The sequence below is a fragment of the Mastomys coucha genome, unplaced genomic scaffold (assembly GCF_008632895.1).
Source record: "Mastomys coucha isolate ucsf_1 unplaced genomic scaffold, UCSF_Mcou_1 pScaffold22, whole genome shotgun sequence".
NCBI classification, from domain to species: Eukaryota; Metazoa; Chordata; class Mammalia; order Rodentia; family Muridae; genus Mastomys; species Mastomys coucha.
Window position 1 is genome coordinate 170,909,761 of NW_022196905.1, and position 12,923 is coordinate 170,922,683.

The 12,923-nt window shown below is 38.6% G+C and overlaps 1 pseudogene; it reads left to right on the forward strand.

Moving 5' to 3' along the window:
* The first annotated feature begins 6,190 nt into the window (after nt 1-6,190).
* On the forward strand, nt 6,191-12,547 carry LOC116104768 (annotated as a pseudogene).
* The last annotated feature ends 376 nt before the right edge of the window (nt 12,548-12,923 follow it).

A 12,923-nucleotide genomic window follows, 5' to 3' on the forward strand; every position in this document is an offset into this window, starting at 1 on the left:
TAAGACAACCAGATTCTGTTGAAGCAGTAGTTTGGTAAATTCTTGTAGGACTGGACTCCTAATTCAAAGACAACAAAATAGCCATAAGATTGCATAATGTGCACTTACGTGTAGAACTTTCTCACAGAAATATGGCCCTGGGAACCCCGAAATTGTGTTGCATTCCTACAGTTAAGGTCAGAACCGAGAAGGCTATATTTATGGGTTAGGTTAGGACAAAACTGACATCATCTTAACTGGCACATACCAGGTTTTGTTTTTCAGGATGCTTTATGTAAATAAGGCACATGGCTCTACCTAGTTACAGTTTCTGGGAAACTGGAGATAAAAACAGAGTCACACTTGGGCAACCATGAACGTTAGGTCTTATAATGGCTGTAATCATGTCAAGTTGTCTAAGCCTGTCTTAATGTGATAAACAAAAAGAGTTCAGGCTTATGTTACTAGTATTTGTCCCAGTGGATATTAAAGGGTGTTAAAAATATTCAGATACTTTTCCAAAACAGCTTTATTCCTGAGTCCTATGATAGATGTCAAGATTATAATTAGGGTGGGGGAGTAGGTTTTATTCCATAGCTACCAAAGACAGTTGAATTATTATCAGTAAGCAGCTTGAAGAGGTCACTAGCGGAACTTTATTCAGAGGTTATCAAAAGCAGTAGGAATTCTTGCTAAACCTTCTTAATGGATTTTTTTCTACTAAGAGCATGCTAGGATGAACATATATAGTGTGTGGGGATGCAGAATTCTATCCAATATAAAATGTAATCAGTTTTTAGGGTACAGGGAAAGAGGACCTGTTTACAAATAATTCTTTGGGTGATTCCAACATTCATTGTTCTGAGTCCAGTACACCAGCAAGCACCAAACATGAACCAGCAGCTATAGTCCAGTGCACTTGCCAGACACCATACATAAATCAACAAGGACTGATGAATACAAAAGAAGTTCCAAGGCTTGCCAACCTGCTCAAGTCCACAGATGTGCCAAGAAGCGGCAGGAACCACAGGAGAAATTCTCTGGCATATTCCTTCCTATGAAGTCACACAAACAAAGCAAAGCCCAGCAATGCAATGTAGGACTACGTAGACAGAGCAAGGCAAACCAATATTCCTACTGTCTGTGGGTTCATATTTATATTCTTCCTAAATATTACACATCCTTTCATGCTTCTGTTATAGCAAAACATCCTTTCACCTGTCTGCCCCAACAAAAAAATCACTTGACATAACTGATATTCCAAAGAAACCAGAAGTTTCCACTTCAGTGGGCAGCTACCACACAAGCACAGCTCAGGTAGAAGCATAGTCATAAACAGCCACTCACTGAAGAGTCTAAGATTTAGTGAAGGACAGAGTCTTTATTGGCAACTAGAATTCTCCAGCTTTCTAGAAACTATCCTTATTGTTATTGCTGTTGTCTCACTCTCTAGTCCAAGCTGACCTTGATTTTGTGATGATCATATGCCTCCTACTTTCCATTTGCTGTGATTACATGCCTGAGCCACCATTGCCAATGTCTAGATAAGTATTTTGCTTTGTTTCTCTTGCTGCACATAACCTATCTGAAAGCATCTTAGCTCATGTTTTTATCATAGGACTTTCTCTACCACTGGAACTAAAGCACCTTCAGAAAGAGTTTGTGCATGTTCTGATTGTAATATATCCCCAGTCATTGATTGCATTGTGTCTCTGAGAAAGTATTCAGCAAATGAAGGCTTAGCCTTCAATATGACATCACTAAAGCCAACTGTATTCTAAGCAGTTATACACACCTCTGTCTACTATTGGGCTCCCTTTAGTAGTCTAGACCTATGCAGCTTGTAGTTGAGCTGTAATGTTTGCTGAACACTGACCATTTGGGAATAGCTTCCTTTGAAGAAAAAGGAAGAAAGTTCTCTGAAAATGAAAGGAAGGAAAAATATGCTTATATTGTTGAGGTCTACTGCAAAAACATAATTTGTTCTAGATATCGGGGTGAAGGATAAGAAATTCCCGCTTGTGGGTAGCACTATGAAAGTCACATCCACAGTACATAAGAATTGAGATAGAAGATGCAGGATGTGATGCAACTTGGCATTATCTAAAGTTTCAGTCAGGTTTGAGAAATGGAGTCACTAGAAAGTCAGGGATCCCACTGTAGATTCCTAATACAAGTTGACAGCAACTGACTCAGCACGTTATCTGCACATTATCCCTGATCCTGTGAATACCTATGCCCAGAAACTATGCCTTTCCTTCCTTCTTCTTTTCTCTGTTGTTCTAAAACAAAACAAAAAAAATTGAATAGCATTTTTCTTGCATTATGTCCAGGAGATGCCCAGTCAGTCAATTTAACCATCTGCTCACAGTTTGGATTGAAGATGGGGGCTTAAGTGAATGAATTTGCCTAGGTTTGGGAAGCTTTTGGGACACTGTTGTTAGCTTCTAGGATCTGATACTTTTGACACTGAGCTGCTTTGCCTTAACACCACACTCTTTGGAGTAACTTGAAGTGTCTTTAAAGTGTCTCTGTTGTACCATTCAATGTACCCATCTTTTCCTTTACTATCTAACCAACCTAGGCAGACCTGCCAGTGTTCAGATCTTGCTTTGTTTGTCCTTTCATTCTCTTAATTTTCGTTTTTATCTTTTTTTTTTTTTTTCAAGACAGGGTTTCTCTGCGTAATCCTGGCTGTCCTGGAACTCACTCTGTAGACCAGGCTAGCCTCAAACTCAGAAATTCGTCTGCCTCTGCCTCCCAAGTGCTGGGATTAAAGGTGTGTGCCACCACTGCCCTGCTTCATTTTTATCTTAACAGAAAAAAAGCTTCCATTTTTTTCTAAAAGACACTCCAAGAGACAAGGTTGTAATTCTACTGAAATGTTTTCTAACTTTATATCTGTCAAGAGACAGGTAGGCAGCAATTGTTGTACTCTACTTCCTTGAAGTAAGCCTGGCTCTACAGTGATTGCTGCTGTTGCCTTGCTTGCTGGTTGCACAAAAACCTGGTATTGGGAACACTAAGGCAGGCCTGAAACTCACAGTTTAATTCACTGGGAAACATTCATTAATGTTAGTACCTGAATTATGAAGGTTCTTTTAAAGCATTGCCTGTCTGTGCGTTCTCTCTCCCCACTTAGTGTTTCTGATCTTACAGACACAGCGTCCCTGGGAGTTCTATCTTATTCCTTGTGAAATATGTGGCCTCCACATTAATTTTGAGAGTGTAAAACTGAATCAGATGAGAAATTATGAAGTCAATCCACATGAATTTGTTTATTATTTCTCAATATTTTTTTTTCCTGATGCTACCAACTTCTTGTTGGTTCCTGTCCTTTGCTCTCGTCCTCAGCCTGGTATCCTGGGATTTTGTTGTTGTTTTTGTAAGTTTCCCATGAACAGGACTTAAATATTAAAATTTCTTTCAAAAAGTGTCTTTGATATGGCTGCTTAAAGTGAATTGAAAAGGAACAATGGACAGGCTAATGTGGATATCAGGGTGAAGCCTTGGAGGGCTCATCCCTGTGAGAGGAGATACAGGCAAGTAAGGAATGACAAAAGTGGGAGATCACCTTTTTTAGTGAAGATTATACCACCTGGTTGTCTGACAGAAAGTGGTCATCCTTAAAAAAAAAAACTATGTAACTGCTATGGTCCAGGAAAACCCTAACCTGTCTTTATCTTTTCTTTGCTTGATTTTTAATAGGAGTTTTAATTTACTTTTATTTATAGCTGTATACATATCTATGAACACTATTCTAACATACCAATTCATTGTTCTGTTCCCTGTAAGAAATGCTTCACAGGTCAGATATCGCTCAGTGGGTAAAATTGCTTGCTGCACAAGGATGACAACTGTCTTAGTCAGGGTTTCTATTCCTTCATAAAACATCATGACCAAGAAGCAAGTTGGGGAGGAAAGGGTTTATTCAGCTTACACTTCCACATTGCTGTTCATCATCAAAGAAGTCAGGACTGGAACTCTCACTGGGCAGGAACTTGGAGGCAGGAGCTGATGCAGAAGCCCGGGATTGCCTCTCACTGGCTTGATTTCCCTGTCTTGCTCAGCTTGCTTTCTTATAGAACCTAGGACTCCCAGCCCAGGAATGGCACCACCCACAATGGCTAGGCCCTCTCCCCTTGATCACTAATTGAGAAAATGCTTTACAGCAGAATCTCATGAAAGCACTTCCTTAACTGAGACTCCTTTCTCTGTGATACACCCAGCTTTTGCCAAGTTGACACAAAAACAGCCAGTACTACAACCTAAGTTTGATCCTTGAAATTCACGTAAAATGCTGGATGTAAAATAGTGGTGCATATTTGTAATCCCAACAATTTATGTTGAGATGGGAGATGGAGATAGGAGGATTACATTGAAATTTTAAGGCCGGCTGGCTTGAAGTACACAGTGGAGCAGAAACATGAGAAAGCTCTGGCCTTCAGAACAGTTTGGAAGGACAAATAACATTTAGAATTTGTCCTCTGACCACCACATATATGCTAAGGCATATGTACACCTGTATTCAAACATGTACAGCATACATACACATACACCTCTACAAGAATAAAAATAAATAAATAATTAAAAGATTTGAAAGAAATGCTTCATGCCATCCCGCTATCATGATTTTGTATAATTAATATAAATATTTTAAATATGAAAATCCAATACCTCAATAGGAACAAAAGCTGGAACGTTCTAGAGTTTTGGAGTGTCTGTATATAGGGGAATAGAAGTCCCATAGGGTCTTAGTGACATTCTTAAAATTTTGATTGGCAAGTGCAAGACAAAAATATGTATATTAAAGTGGATACTTTATACATGGAGTAGCTCACAAAGCTTCAAGTTTGAATTTCAACTCATATAAAATCTTCAGTGAAGAATAGAAAACTTTTTGACAAATGACAGGCAATGGGAAAGGGCTTTGAGTCTCTAGTGTAGTAACCAAAAACATATTATTTAAAGTGGATATTTTATACATAGAGTAGTTTGCAAGGCTTAAAGCTTGAATCTCAGCTTACATAGAAACTTTAGTTAAAGAATAGGAAAGTTTTAGACAAATGACAGGCAACAGGAAAGGAGTTTGAGTCTCTGGGTGTAGGGTCATGGGAGAAAATAAAGACTTGGCACATATAAAAAAATAGCCAATATATCTTTTTAATGTTGTTCCTCTCATATCATCACAGCAAACCAAGCAGGGTATAGACAGATTAACTTAGTATTTCAATAAAATCAGCTATATTTTCCTGTTGCTTTTCTTCCCAGGATTTATTAATTATTATTAGTAGTATTATTAGTATAATATTATACTATTACCTAGTATAGTACAGGGTAGCTTGGATTTTATGATCATCTTTCCTCTGCTACTTGTTTGCATTTATTACAATTATTATTAACTTTTATTTTATTATTAATACTTTCTTTTCTTATTTTGTATCTCTAATAGATGCCTTAAGACAAAGACTTCTCATAAAGCTTAAATAACTATTATAAATAATAAAGTCATGTTTTTTGTTTTCTGGTGGTGTATGATCAGTTGTTTATTTCCTATGAATACTCTGATTTATTAAAGTCATTATTCTGAGTATCGACGGTCATATTGAAAGGGCACTCTTGGCCTCTATCAAGTATTGTGTTAATGGCCAGGAAACTCAACTAGCATCTCAATCATGTGCTCTAAAAATCATCATGAGCTCAAATGCTACTGTTTCAGACTACCATATTTTTCTATTAATTTCTTCATTATGGTTGGATGAGAACTGGCTATTCTGTCTTCTCTAGTTTCTTGGCAAATGGCTGGTATGTGACAGATATTTCTTGAAGTGAATTTAAATGAAAAAATAATTTCATTTCTCCTTTTCTTATGGTGGAAATAATTGACAACCAGATATTTGAGTAAAAGAAAAATATTCCCATTAGACTAAATAGCAAAGTTTCTGTGTGTTCTGAGGTGTCAGAATTTTTTATTAAAATGGCTACCTTGGGAGAAAGTTTCTATATAATCTTGTATTAACATAAAAATATAAGATATGGTTAAAAACAAAAAATTAGTTTTTAATTAATTAATTACTCTGTTTTACATCCTGACTGCAGTTTTCCCTCCTTCCTCTCGTCCAGTCCTTCTCACTATCTCTCCTCTCCCTCCTCATCTACTGCTCTTTCTTTTCTCTTCAAAAGAGAGGCCTCCCATGGATTTCAACCAGCGATGGCACATCAAGTTGCAATACTGGTAGGCGGTGCTTCTCCTATTGGGGCTACATGAGGCCTCCCAATGTGAAGAAAGGATTCTAGAGGCAAACAACAGAGTCAGAGACAGACCCTATTCACATTGTTAGGAATCCCACAAACAGACCAAGCTATACAACAGTAGCATATGTAGGAAGGGCCTAGGTAGGTTCCATGCAGGCATACTGACTGACAACCTCTCTGAGTTCCTATGGACACAAATTAGTTGATTTGTTGGTTTTTGTGGGGTATCCTTGAGCCCTCTGGCTCTTTCAATGGAATAAAGTTGGAACAGAAACTGAGGGAATGGCCAACTAATGACTAGTCTAGTTTGAGACCCATATCATGACTTGAGACCTATGCCATGAAATGGAGCCTGCCTAGGGCACTGATAATGTTATTCCATGGTGCTGGCGAACAGGAGCCTTCTTGTCATCAGGGAAGATTTGCCCAGCAACTGACTGAAACAGATGTAGAAGCCCACAGCCCACCATTAAACTGAGCTTGGGGAATCCTGAGGAAGAGAGAGACAAAGAGCATAGTTTTTAATCTACATAAAGTTTGAGATGGAATTCTGTAATATGTGGAGCCACGAGAACTAGAAATTCAAAGTCCTTCTCAGATATATAAGAAGTTCAAAGTCAGTGTGTCACATATGAGATACTATTTAAAAATTATCACCTTGTCTATTTCCATGGCTCATGGTCACCCACCAACAATATCTACACACTAAATTGCTTAAAGAACCATACATTTGGCCTGCAGAACAATCAATCTTACACTATTTAGCCACTTTCATCATAATCAACAGTGCTACAAAAGCTCTGGGGGATGCCATACCAATTGTTTTATCCAGCACTGAACCATTCCAGGAAAAATGTGTCTACTGGTACAATAATTGTACTACTGCTTGATGTAGCTAACTGCTTCTTGATTTAAGTTAAGGCCTGTCCCATAGAAGGGCTTAATACCATAATTCTGGTCAAAAGCAGATGCCAACGGGCAAGGCTATAGGGCCTAGGAATGAACCTGTTGTTGTTACCTTGCTAAATTGTCATGTTGTTAAATTACCTTCTAAAATTTCTGTCTGAAATTATGTATCCGAGCTGCTCTCAACTCTGGTAGGAGAAGCTTCTTTACTCATCAGTCAATGCAGAAATTCACAACTATTTCTCACACTAAGAATAAGGGACTGTGAGGACTTAGTCCTAAGTGGAAAATCTTTAACAACACCCTCCCTTTCCTGAAGAGGCTCATAGAACACTGCAGAAGAATGATAGAAAGAATGTAGGAGCCAGATCATGGTGAGCAGTGTGGCACAATTCTAGTTCCTGGGCCTGAGCTGAATATTACACTTGTTAACCTATAGTAGTTATAGAAAAGTGCACAGGACCTGCACAAGATGAAGTCAGTTAAAGATAAGATGAAGTGAGTAATCTCTAACCTCTACTTCCACAAAGGGACAATTAGGTGTTAGTTGCTGAAGGACAAAGACTCATTCCTCGTTGAGGATGTGTGTATTAGTAAGTTTCCTAGACTTCAATGAGTGGTCCCATAACCATGAATACATTGGCAACACTAACTGAACATAGTAGGTTAAAAAGTAAAGAAGTCAGAAGGTGGCATATGTTTGAGAGCATAGGAAGGTTGTTGGAGGGAAGCCATGATGACACTTGATTGTATTCATATTGAATCTGGTCTGCAGTAGTATGACAATGCTTCAGTGACCATCTAAAGAAACTGGTTATTAGAACACTACACAAAGCTAGTTGGTGTGTGTTAAAAGGGCCTTAAATGAAATTATAGACTTTACGTACTGGTACAGAATTGAGCCATTACTATTATGTCAATACAGATTGGAATACATATTTTCACTACAACTAGGCTCCACATACTATTTGAATATAAGTTTTAGACCTAAAAGACATCATTGTCTACAAACACATGACTTCTTTTATCCCACCGCTTATGCTTTATGTTAATAATATTTTAAACCTGATCTCAGTATTCTTTTAATTGGTGAACTGTTCACAACACCATGAAGTGAAATAACAAAGTCCTCAGAATAATCCAAGTCTATTAGGGACAGCAGAGCAACAGCTGGCCACACCGTGTGGGACATGTTGTCAGAAGAAAACTCCAGTCTCCATCAGTATGCAGCCAACATGCATAAGTGCTTTCCCGTGTTCCATCTTTATTGGATGCACACGGTTAATGAGGAAGTACTCTGCTTGCTGTACTATCCTGCCATGATTATGGTTTCTGGCAAGTAATTTATTCAGTCACTGTGTTGTTTGTGAGTGCTAGAGTCTTCTTTACTCGCTCCTAATGTGTAAAGTGCTTTAAAAACCTTGCAACCATCAAAGTAAAAGATGCAACTCAGTGCCTTACTTTTCAGCATTGCCACAAGGCTCAATAATCTATAGATCATGTAATAATTTCATTTAGCAGCACAATAAAAGTCAAATTAGCTTCCACGAGACAGTTATGTATGATAATCTGTATTACTGCAGCCTGCTACTGACTGTATTAGCATTGTAATGTTATTTCTCCTTCTAGGATACTCTGAATTTTTCTTTCAGTTTATATTTATTGAATCATTATGAAAACTGAATTCTTAAAGTCTTGAAGAAATGAATTTTATATAAAAAATTAATGTGCAGCGGTAATGATCTTGACTTCCAATGTATCACTTTTCCCTTCTCTAAAGTGGTTCCTTCAGCTGCTGGATTTTCAGAGTTGAAAATGGGCCCCTGTTGAAAACTAATGGCCAGACTCTGTGTCGCCATCCCTTAGAGCCAACATTTCCAGAGGCCCTTTTTCTTTTTCTTTATATAATGACACCCTCCAACATTACTACTTGATATTGCATAGGAGTCCATCATTTTGTTTGCATTTCACAGTATTTGACCAAAACTTCCAAGCTTCTATATAAAATCTTCCCATGGAGAATTTGTGTTGGGGGCAGAAACAGTGTTAGGTGTGTGTGTGTGTGTGTGTGTGTGTGTGTGTGTGTGTGTGTGTGTGAAGCATGAGGGTCAGGTATACCAGGAATATCTTTCATGACAAATTAGGAATGAAATTACAGCATTTTTAGTCAGATGAAATTCATTGATGCTTCCAGAGCCTTGGGCACATGAATTTTCTTAAAGACTTTTAGTAACGTGGAGATCTGCTACTTAGCTACTTTACAAAATACTCTTCATTTTAAGCTTGAAACTATTTAATCATGATCCAGTTATATATGGAGAAGTTAACCATAGGAAAGCATTCTACCTTAAGGAAAGGAAACAATCTATCATATAAGCTTTCAATACTGACTACTATTTATAGATATTTAAGTCATAACTACTTATTATAGAATCTCTATGCAATCAAGTCCTGTACAGCCCAAATGTAACCAGTTTTTAATTTCAAAGTACCAGAAACATCTCATATGCATAGGTGCCTGCCCAGGAGCTCTCTATGGTTGATCATTCCTCATCACACTCCAGTAGATCTTGAAACTGTTTTCAACTTTCTCCTGGCTGCAAGAAAAAAATTACCATGGGCCATCAGGATAAAACCTTCCCTGTTGATATCATTGCACAAATCTGCCCCCAGAAGCATCTAGAATACACCATCCTGGGACCCAGCCCATTCCAGTTCTCAGTTCATCCCCTTTGGTAATTCTCTGTTGTGTTCTCAATTTTTGCCAACACACACTATTTTCATGAATGGCTTTTAGAACACCTGTCAAGAGAAATCTCAAGTCTAACTGCAATTACAAAATCACAAATATTTTAAGACACACATTCCTCATCAATTGTAAATTCATAGCCCTATTTTATCTCCTTCTTGAGCTCTAATTCTGTGTTATGATGCCATTTCTTTCAGTACTTTCACTATAAAAAGTCTGTTGCAGGTGGTAGCTTCCGATAAATGACAGCTTCATCTGTTTAGGAGTGTAGTTGATAAAGACATGATGTTAACTTACTCAGCTTACTTTAGGAGGGAAAATAATTTCCAACTTAAGTTTTGGAAACTCATCATACAGACATCAATGACCTGTTGCAATGTTCTATGCTCAAATATACATGAACACTGTTCCTTGTTTCTTTGCAGCTAAGTAGTTTGACATATGATTTTATATATATATATATATATATATATATATATATATATATATATATATATGCTTCATACCAGCCACTTTGTCAGACATTACAAAAAAATAGATATAAAATAATAACACAGGGCATCATCTATTCTTTGAGGTGCTCAAATCTTGAAGAAGGGACTTACTGGTCAAGAGTCACCTGCGTCATATCTAAACAGTTGCATGAAAAAAAGACTGATCATCCTGATGTGGCACTCATTAACAATGTCTAAAAGGTTGAAGACTGAAGGAGGAAGGCAGAGAATTTCAAAGGGAGGAAGTGACACTGAGAACCTTGGTGGAAGCAAGAGTTCTCTGAACTCACTCAGACAGCAAGGTGGAAGACGATACTTTCCCGGGACCCAGTGATAGGAAATCAATGGGTTGTGTGCTGCATTCCCTGCAGAGTAGGTGCTTTGGTGTGTTGGAAAGAGGGTTTCAAGAGAGCCTGGGAACACTATCCTGTGCTCCTCACACGTGACTAGGTTCTGAGAGTAGGTATAGAGCAAATGAGGTTGAAGAATGGAGGATCTTCATTGGTGCTGCATCTATACTTTAGGTACACTATGGTCTTTGTCAAGTTCCTCCACTTACCCTTCAGCTTTCTCATATGTGAAAAGAGAAAGAAAGTAATAATCCCCATCTCATGGTACAGTTTCCAAGATCAAATTAAATAATGCATCTAAAGAGATCAGAGCAACACCTGACAATTAGAAATAAACTAAATAATGTTAACTATTATCAATATTAGTGGAAAAGAAATTGTGTTGGTTATCTTTCAGATACTAGCTGGCACTTGGTATTTAATGTTGTACAGAGAAGGTAATTGTGCCTTGTGATTCTGGAGGGTCTAGTATAAGATTGGGCAGTACCATCTGGAACATTTTACTGGCACCATATCATGGATGGAGGGCAGGTTGGACTTAGTAATTACATCTAGAAATGGAAATCAGAAAGATACAGGATGTGATGGAGGGGGGATCCCATTATCATAGTTTGGAAGCTACTCTCGGCAACTCCAAGGTGCCGTGGTCCCCATATCTGCTCCTGTTGCTCCCCCGCAGCCACTCCCAAAGCTTTTCCAGATATCCCTGGTAGATTTCGGGAAGAAGCTTTTAGAAGTTGCACAAACCGATCAAGATAACAATGTGCGCATTTTGCTGGCAAACAGAGCTTCTTTTACTAGACTGGTTGGGACTTCTCCACTCCATCTGGCCACACAACATAGGTATTACTCTACCACAGAGGTTCTTCTCCAGCCAGTGTAAGTAGAGATACCAGGATCAAAGTGGACCGGACATCACTGTACATGGCAGCCTCTGAGGGCCGTGCCTGAATAGTAGAGGTTTTGCTTAAGTATGGTGCTGACATCAATGCAAAGGATATGTTAAAGATGACAGCTCTGCATTGGGCAACAGAACATAAACATCAAGAGGTGGTGGAACTTTTAATCAACTATGGTGCTTATGCACACACACAGAGTAAATTTTGGAAAACTGCATTTGATATTTCAATCGACAATGGAAATAAAGATTTAGAAGAGATATTACAGATTGCTATGCAGAAACCAAATCAACACCAACCCATAGAGTCATTGGACCTGGAGGTCTAATGATCTGAATCTTCCAGATGAAACAGGAGTATCTGCTGTTCAGTTTGAAAACACCTCTATGTCAGTATTAGCTTCATTAGGTGCCTTAGCTGAACCATCTGCCACATTACCCAATTCTTCAGAAACTCCAGGAGTGACCACAAAGGAAGTGGTTACCGCAGAATCTGTGGATGGTACAATTCAACAAATAGTTAGCTCAGGGGTTCAGCAAGTCATCACAATAGTTACAGATGGAATCCAGCTGGGGAAGTTGCACTCCATCCCAACCAGTGGGATGGGTCAGTCCATCATTGTGACCATGCCCAACAGGCAGCAAGTATTGGCAGAACCAGCAACAGACATTGCTGAAGAAACTGTCATCAGTGGAGAGCCACCAGCTAAGAGACAGTGCATGGAAATAATTGAGAGCCAGGAAGAATCTGCAGAAATTGAAGAGAGAGAAAGCACTTCAGAAATACCTGGATGAAGCCAACTGAGAGGCCCAGAAGTACAGACAGTAGCTGCTTAAGAAGGAGCAGGAGGCAGAGACCTACAGGCAGAAGCTGGAAGCCATAACATGCCTCCGGAACAACAAAGAAGCTGTTTAGCTACTGAGAACACCAGTTTGCTTTTACCTTTTGTCCAGAAAGAATATAATCTTGAACTGTACACAGTAAGGATACAACCATGGGAATAAAAATAATAGAAAATACTATGTCGGGCGGTGGTGGCGCATGCCTTTAATCCCAGTACTTGGGAGGCAGATTTCTGAGTTTGAGGCCAGCCTGGTCCACAGAATAAGTTCCAGGGCAGCCAGGGCTGCACAGAGAAACCCTATCTCGAAAAACCAAAAGAAAAAAAAAGAGAGAATACTACAGATTGATAATGGGACTTAAGCCACCAGCTCTCAATTCTTATAATATAAAACTTTAGAACTTCTGAAATGTATTTAAAACTGAGTTCTGTAAATAGTTTTTGGTTGTT